Raw genomic sequence first — 8,725 nt, 5'->3', positions numbered from 1 at the left:
ACACACACACACACACACACACACACACACACACACACACACACACAAGTTCACGGAGAGTAGATTTGGGGAAGCTGTCCAATTTCAGGAACGGGTGAGCTGAGGGAGATGCAGAGATGAATGATGTTTGAGAGACACAAATCAGTTCAGAAACTCAGTTCAAGGTGAAATAGAATGAGAGATTTGCAGACAGTTTCGTTCAGCCTGAGTCAGTGGTCAGTGGGTGTGAACAGGTTGCTGGTTAGGACACACTGTTCATACCCTGGATCCACTTCATTAAATCTCGAAGTCATTTACTGAACTCAGGAAATTCCTTTACTTATCTTCATCTGCTGCAATTATGCAGTGGAATTCATCCACATCCATAATTAGACTGTGTTTGAAAGAATTTTAATTACAAGTCAACCACTCTGAGTATTTGCTAAATATGAAAAAAAAATCTATGGACCAGTTTTTTATCTTCTAATGACAACCCGAACCCTTCAATTTGGGTTATTTCCTTGCACAAGCCCCTATTATCCAGTATTTTATTCCACACGCACTTGAGTATAATCTCACTGGTGTTCTCGAGTGCAAAGCGAGGATGGGAAGATTTTACAGAAATCATCGCTGCATCAGAGAAACCATGGAAACCACATCAGGATGCTGAGCTGACAACCAAAATCTTGGGTCAAGTTTGTTGAAATGGAAATGGATAAAGTCTACCGACTCACATAGATCAAATCTCAGCAATTCTCCAAATAGAACAACTTTCCATTTCAATAAAGGATTGCTAATGAACTCCTGAAATGCTGGTCTACCCCCAATGTCAGAGAATCAGACAGCACTGAAGGAGGCCATGCATACTATCAGAAGGACACAAGAAATAGAAACTGGGTGATGTGATTTAGCCCTTCAAAGTTTCTCTGCTATTCAGTGTGTGCCTGCAGTATTCCTTAAATCTCTTAGTACCCAAAGAACGATAAACCTCGCATTGATAATACTCAATAACTGGTGCCCACAACCTCCTGGGGTAGAGAGATCCAAAACATCACTGTCCTCCAAGCAAAGAAATTTCTCTTTATCTCAGTCCTGAACGGTCTCACCCCTTATCCTCTCACAGAGGTATTACGGCACAGGAGGAGGCCAATCAGCCCATCGTGGCTGTACTGAGCATCATTACCTATGCCATGACTGTGCCCCCTGTTTTCTCATCATGCCCAGATTGACTCCATGAGGTAATCTGTTCCACTCCTCAGCAACCCTCTTCCCCCAGTTAATATGTTAAGCATTTACCCAATTGTCCTTTCCAACATTACTCTGAAACCTGTTTCCCATACCCAGTCAGGCAGCATACTGCAGGTCACAATTCACTAGGTTTAAAAAATAGATCTGTTCTGGTTCTTATACCAACGGATCTTAAAACTGGTTACAAATACTTCATTCAGTCTGAACCATTCTGTTAAATCTCCTCTGCTTTTGAGAGCTGCACTGACCCTTTGGCTGTTGCCTGTCTACACACGCAACTCACACACAGACAAACTCAAACCCTGTCCACAAACTACATGCATTTGTTACGCGAAACATGTTCACCACCTTCCCCTAACTCAAGACACAGATTCAAAACAAAAACCTTTGCCGAGTTTGTTCAGGGGAAGTTTGTTTTAAAGTGGACTTTCCCCAGGAGAAAAAAATAAATGGTTTTTGCTGCTTCGTAAGGGAACTCAGTGAAAGATCTCACGCAGAATTAAGTCCTGTTGCTCAGCTTTAACCACGCGCATTTTTATAACATGTTGACAAACAGCCTTAAAATTTTCCTACCACATATTGCCGAACATTTAACATCTAATAGCAGCTCCGGGGCACAGTCCCATGCTTTAAGATCCTCCAGGAGCGTGTGTGTGAGGGGCTAAAGGTAGGAACACCAGGGTCAACCGGATTTATTTTTCCTCTTCATTTTGTTCTTTTAACCTCTTTCATTGACAGTCCGGCTCTTCCCCACAGATCTCACGCTTTTTTTTTAAAAGAAGGGGGATTGATTGAAACAGTCACACACTCTAAACTCAGTTCTGCCTCCTCAGCTCTCTCTCTGCTGGAACGTCATGGACAGGCGTGGCATTGGAACCCGTCTCCTGTTCTTTCTTAATCAATGTGACAGCCTCTGCATCAAATTACATTTTACCCAGTCCCTGTTTCCACCTCCGCGGAAATTGTGAAAACTGCCATTCATCCTGGGCTAATCAGTTTTCCCACTTATCAGTCAGAATTTTGACTCTCTCTCTCTCTCTATATATATATATATAAAGTGATCAATGTTCTTTTCTTTCAAACTAACCTGACCTCCCTTACAAACCCGATGTCCCCAGATTTAATTCTAATATGCTTTTCTTTTTTTCCCCCGAGTTTCATTGGAAAGAACACCATCCTCCCCCGCAAACTTTGCAGTGCTTTAGTGTGTTTTCGTTTGAATGCAGAGCGAATGACACGTCTTGTAAGTTTCACTCATGCGGAAGTGAAGGAATTTGTCATCTTCGCCCAGTGGGTGACTGGTTTGGAGCTGAATTGTCCCACACCAGCTGAAGTCATTGGGATGGTGTATCTTTTGTAGAATTTCATGCAAGCTTGAATTATATTATTAAATAATTGAGCACATTTCACTTTAACACATATTATTGTGTAAAATAATTATTTTATATAGTTACAATTCATAGCTTGATGTTTATTCATACTCTCGATCAACATCATTGAAAGAGTTTATCTGGTTATTATAGATCATTGAATCCCTACAGTGTGAAACAGGCCCTTTGGCCAAAAAGTCAACACCAACCCTTAGAACATCCCCCTAATCTAAACATCCCTAAACACTATGGGCAATTTAGCAAGGCCAATCCACCTAGCCTGCACATCTTCGGACTGTGGGAAGAAACTGGAGCAAACCTATGCAGACATGGGGAAGATGTGCAAACTCAACACAGGCAGTCACCTGAGGGTGGATTTGAACCTGGGTCCCTGGTGCTGTGAGGCAGCAGTACTAACCACTAAGCCACCACTGACCCCAAGTTGCCCCATTGCCTGCAAGACTGTATTTCAATAATACTTAATCTAAATGGGATTAGATTAATGTAGAGTATTTGGTCGGCATGGACAAGTTCGACCAAAGGGTCTGTTTCTGTGCTGTACATCTCTATGACTCTGTCTTAGTATATCCTGCTGTCTTGAAAGAAGCTACATAAACACAAACCTGTCTTCCTCTCAGCCCGTGTAACTCCCATCTGGAGTTCATGGTCTTGTGGTGGTGTGTTGCAGTTCACTAAGGATGCCCCATCCATTGTGGCAATGTTCACCTTTACACAGGTGCAAAAGAGGCTCTAACATTTTCTCCTTTGCGTGGATGATTAGGAATCACCCCACTCTTACTGCCTGCCATCCAAATGTGTTGGAAGTATCGACAAGTTGACATCCAACCTATTTGGTTTGAATGTAGACACACCTTCTTCACCCATCAAGTCTTAGAGTGGGATTTAAACCCAGAGCATCTGGCCCAATGGCAGGGGCGCTACCCACTGTGCCATGAGATGCCTCAAGGTTTAGCTTGATGCAATAACACAGTTGGTAGCACTCTCTCCTCTGAATCAGAAAGTTATGGAATCAAGCTCCACTCCTTTCAGAGAAGTGAGGTTACCAATGTAATCAACTGTAGTGCAGTTTTAAAAGAATGCAAAAGAATGCACAGTGCCAGAGGTCTAAGTTTCAGATAAGATGTCAAAGCATGGCCCCATCTGCCCCCTCAAGTGGATGTAAAAGTTTCATGATCCCATCTGAAGTTATTAGTGGACCAGGAAGATCCCAATTTGAAATCTGGCTTGATAAATAATATTTTGTTTTGGTTTTAATAGAGGTGGTCTCTCACTGAAATGTAAGTGTGCAATGTTGCAAATTTGTTTTTAACAATAAAACCTAAACTTATTAAGCAAGAGAAATTCAGTTAAAATAGAATAAACCAATCTATTTATGCATAACACAAACTTAAACATTTTTAACGCAAAATAAAAGTACAATCCCATTAATCTCAAAACGCTCCTTTATAGATACCCAAGATACTGATGTACGGCACCAAAGAATAACCCCCTATGCACTAGTAAACTCAATGGATTCAATTTGACTTCAACTTCTTGTCTAAAAATCTGATTGCTTCTTCCTAAAGCTATCATAAACTGAAGCTTAAACAGACTCAGTGTCAAATAACCTCTTCAGGTATTTACAAGCACTTTTGGTCTGGAACTATTACTAATTCCTTATTCTAATGTAATCTAATGCTAACTAATGAAACTACTTTATCACTTCTCAGAAGCAACTTTACACATGGAATTTTTGCAGAACTTCCCCAAAAGTGAAAAGAGAAAAGGTCTTTCTCTCTCTCTCTCAATCTCTTTGCTTCCCTAAGCTATGGCTGTTTCCACTAACCCTAACCTTGAAACACAATTGTTTACATTACTTGGTCATAATACCCCAGAAGATAAATAAAAATCTTTTAGTTCTGATGACTAGTATTCACAAATTCTATCTAAAAATCACCATGGCTACAGAAACACTCACAAGTTCAGAAGAAGGTTCAGATATTAACTCTGTCTTCTCTCCATAGGTGCTGCCAGACCTGCTGGTTCTCTCCAGTTATTTTTGTTGTTGTTCCGTCGGACACAGAAAAATCCACAATCTAAAAGTCCAAATTTAACACAAATGAGATTAAAAATATACATAAATCACACAGCCTACATCACACTGGCACTATTTCCAAAATGCATAGGGTGACTTTGCAAATATTTATTAATCAATCAACATTTAGAAAATAAATAGGTGATCTGACATTTGATTCCCTTCTCATGTGTGAGAACTTGTGGACAAATTGATTGTAAATATTGCTACATTAGAGTTGAGACTGCAATTCAAATTTGCCTCATTGACTGTAAAATCTCCGTAACATTTTAAGGCCTTTTTCAATGCAAGCCCTTTATTTTAGTAGAAGGTGTCTTGTATCAGATATTTCCAAAGGATAAGCTAATAACATGCAGAGTGTTGCATTTTGAGGTGTTAAAAAGAGACAATACTGTAGTCAAATTCAACTTGACTGCCCATTGGATACCAAAATGCTATTATTCTGGAGGTGCAAAAAGACTGACATAGAGACGATAGCTGCATGTTTTAATCTACACTCATTTCTGTGCACCCTGCACAACATTCCTTTGTAGATCCACGACTTTAAGTCCATCAAGGTTTCAATCTTCCCCTTCATCTGTTGTCTCTGATGGCCATAAGACCATAAGACATAAGAGCAGCAGTAGGCTATGCAAGCTGTCAAGTCTGCTTCACCGTTCAGTGATATCATGGCTGATTGGATAATCCTCCCCTCCCCTTTCCTGCCTTTCCCCCATACCTCTTAATTCCCTTACTGATTAAAAATCTGTCTATCTCAGCCTTGAATATTCTTAGTGTCTCAGCCTTGACAGCCCTTTGCAGTAAAGAATTGCACACATTCACTACCTTCAGAGATTAATAAATCCTCCATTCCTCTGTTTTAAATGGATTGCACTTTACTCTGAGATTATGCCCTTTGGTCCTAGAAACTCCCACAAGAGGATGATTGGTTCAGTGGTGTCACCACTACTCCAGAGCCTTCCTCATTCTAACAGCCATTCTATAATAGCACTTTGTCTGCTGTTGTCAGGGGGATGTCAAAATAGATCGATTAGCCTGCCAGCTAAAATGTTAGCATGCCCAATTCCTATTTGCAAAGGTGATTGTGCTTCAAAAGTACTTCACTGTCTGTTGGACACCTAGAAATTTGCAACAGAAATGTAAGCTCTTTCAATTGTTTCACACGAATGCAGTGGAGTAACGTTAATTTTGTGCAATGTTGACAAACAGGTCACCCATTATACGCCTAATCTTATTTTCTTTTCCTTTGACTCCAATTGAATGCAAAATGGGTGTGTTGTATAATGTGAGAATCCATTAGTGTCCATTTTGTTTCAGTTCACAAAGAACTATGTAAGTAAGCCTGAGTAAGTTTGTCACGTAATATATTTCAAAGTTATTGCGTTTTCTCCAATTGAGGTCAGCTGGCAGTCCCTAGTATTTAACCAATTGATCAGTGATGAAAAGAAGGATTTATTCTGTGTTTAATATTTTTCAGGGAAGCCATTTGCTAATCTGTGCTATCAATTTGGAACACAAGTAGAAAGATAGTATAAACATTTTTTTTCACTGTTCTTCCCCACCCAACTAATGACTGGTCTTGCAGATGTTTAAACATTCCCTGGTGCCTTAATGCTTTTTTTAAATTCTAATTGCCCCACTGTCATAATGTCAACTGTTGAAAGAATAAACTATGGAGCAAAAAGCTAATGTTTTACTTATGGGAATACTTTTTGCTCAGATCAAGGTGAGAGTTTATCACTTGATACATATTAGACTTAATGGAAAGGAATGTTTCCCTTTGTGAAATCTGCCTTCATAAGATCAGGGGAAATGTTAGAAGAATAATAACAATAAATCTCCCTCCAACAATGTGACAGGAACTTTAATGATAACGTAGTCATTGACTGATGTACAGCAGTCGATTTCCATCAATTAGTCAATTTTGGCTCAACTCTCATGTCTTGATGGAGAGGCTGTAGTTTTAATATTCACACAATACGTTACAATGCTGCTCTGCTGGATATTTCATCTTTCAGTTGAGACATCTTGATTTTGATTTTATTGCCGCATGTACTCAAGCACAGAAGTACAGAAATACCATGAAAAGTGGATAATGTTGCCACACAAGGCTCCATCTTAGATGCAAGTACCTAGGTACAGAATCTTAAGATAGAAAGAAAGAACAAAGTTAAAGGTTAAACCTTGCAGTAATTATAAAATAGTGTAAAACATATGAAATACCTTCTTATTTTTGAGTAGATGATAAAGAAATATAGCTGAAAGTTGAAACATTGCAGTCTATCCTATTAAATCATTCTACCTCTCAGGTAGATATAAAGTATCTCAGGTTACAATTTAATGGAAGAACACCAACTCCACCATGGTATCTTACCAATATTTATGTGACTAGGAATATCGCGAAAGCATGCTCACTGGTCATTATCGCATTGTCCCCAATTAACTGCTACATTTCCTACATTGCATTTCGAAAGCATCATCCAGGATGTAAAATGCTGTGGGACACTACCTCCGACAATATATAATGGAAATGTCAGGTAAGATTTCAAGAGTGTGATGGAATACTCTTCAAATTGCTTGGATGAGTGCAGCTTCAACATTAAACGTCACACCATCCAGGACAAAGCAGCCCGCTTAATTAATACATCCACAAACATTGAGTCACTCCATCACCAGCACTCAGTAGCAGCAGTGTGTACCAACTGCAAGATGCACTGCATAAATTCGCCAAACATCCTTAGACAGCATCTTCCAAACCCACAAGCACTTCCATATAGAAGGACAGGCTCAGCAGATACATGGGACCACCATAGATCCCCTCTAAGACACTCACTGCCCTGACTTGGAAATGTATCATCATTCCTTCACTGTCCCTGGATCAAAATATGGAATTCCCTCCCTAATGTCATTACAGATCAACCTTTAGCACATGGTCTGCAGTGATTCAAGAAGGCAGGTCACCACATCTTCCCAAGGGGCAACGAGGGATGGGCAATAAATGCTGACCCAACCAATGACACCTGCACCCGAGATGGCAAAAAGAATTGGTGTTTCAGCTGGGACCTGTACCCATAGCCTATTTGATTCGGAGTATGAATGCCACCAGCTAGCCAATACTGACGCTGCTCAATCTATGCTGTAAAAATTACTTCACTGTCATCACTGCCTTGATATTGGCCACTTTTTGTTTTATTCACATTGCCATCATCCTACTTTGTGTGAACTCTAATTTCCCTTGTTGGATATGGGCCAGGATTGGAAAGACAGTGGAACTGAAACAATGTCTCATTTGTAGGACTGTAAACCAACACTGCCTTCAGCAGAAGACCCTTGCAGTCAAAGGTAAATACTGGCCTTATGCTTGAAGCTTGAGGAAGAGTTGGAGATGAACTTGCAAATTAGCTTTCCCATTAGTCTTGACTGCTCACAGAGATTGGCCAGTCATTGATTGTGTACAAGAGAAATGTAAATGAAATTGATGGTTTTGAGCATGAGAAATTGACCTGAAATTTACAAAGCAGTAACCTGTTAACCATTTCCATGTAAGCCAACTCAGCTACGGTAATGGGAGTATGCTGGATTTTCAAGACAGCCCTGAGTAGACAATCTTGCTTCAGTATTAGAACCTGTAAACTTCATCTATCCTGTAGGTAACGACGAGAGTGGAGAATGTTTTCTGTCCAGAAATAGAATTCCACAAGTCACAATATAAATGTAAATGTTTTACCCAGTTACTAATAATGGCCCAAGTTCAGAATGAAAGAAAAATTAAGCAGGTTTTACGAATAGACAAGAACAATATTAATGTATTAAGAAAACAAGGCTTATTCAGCAAAGATGTAAAATTGATTCACACCCAACTGGACCGGGGAAAGTTATAATATTTCCCCTCTACTATAATGAAACACTTATATATTAAAGACAACAAGGTGCAGGGCTGGATGAACACAGCAGGCCAAGCAGCATCATAGGAGCAGAGAGGCTGACGTTTCGGGCCTAGACCCTTCATCAGAAAAGGGGGAGGGGAAGGGGG

At 39.9% G+C, this 8,725-nt stretch overlaps 1 protein-coding gene across 2 annotated transcripts in view; it reads right to left on the bottom strand.

Annotated features, from left to right (window-relative positions):
* The window catches only part of LOC109911907 (P2Y purinoceptor 1-like), a 25,816-nt gene extending 23,741 nt beyond the window's left edge, over positions 1-2,075 (bottom strand). For both annotated transcript variants that reach the window (XM_048604822.1, XM_048604823.1), the window contains exon 1: positions 1,801-2,075. The gene's annotated coding sequence lies outside the window, so the exon portion shown is untranslated. The remainder of the gene's footprint in view (positions 1-1,800) is intronic.
* Between the last annotated feature and the right edge of the window lie 6,650 nt (positions 2,076-8,725).

Source organism: Rhincodon typus, chromosome 13 (assembly GCF_021869965.1).
Source record: "Rhincodon typus isolate 14 chromosome 13, sRhiTyp1.1, whole genome shotgun sequence".
Lineage (NCBI taxonomy): Eukaryota > Metazoa > Chordata > Chondrichthyes > Orectolobiformes > Rhincodontidae > Rhincodon > Rhincodon typus.
The sequence above is the reverse complement of the archived record's forward strand: the minus strand, read 5'-3'. Positions and strand labels throughout refer to the sequence as shown.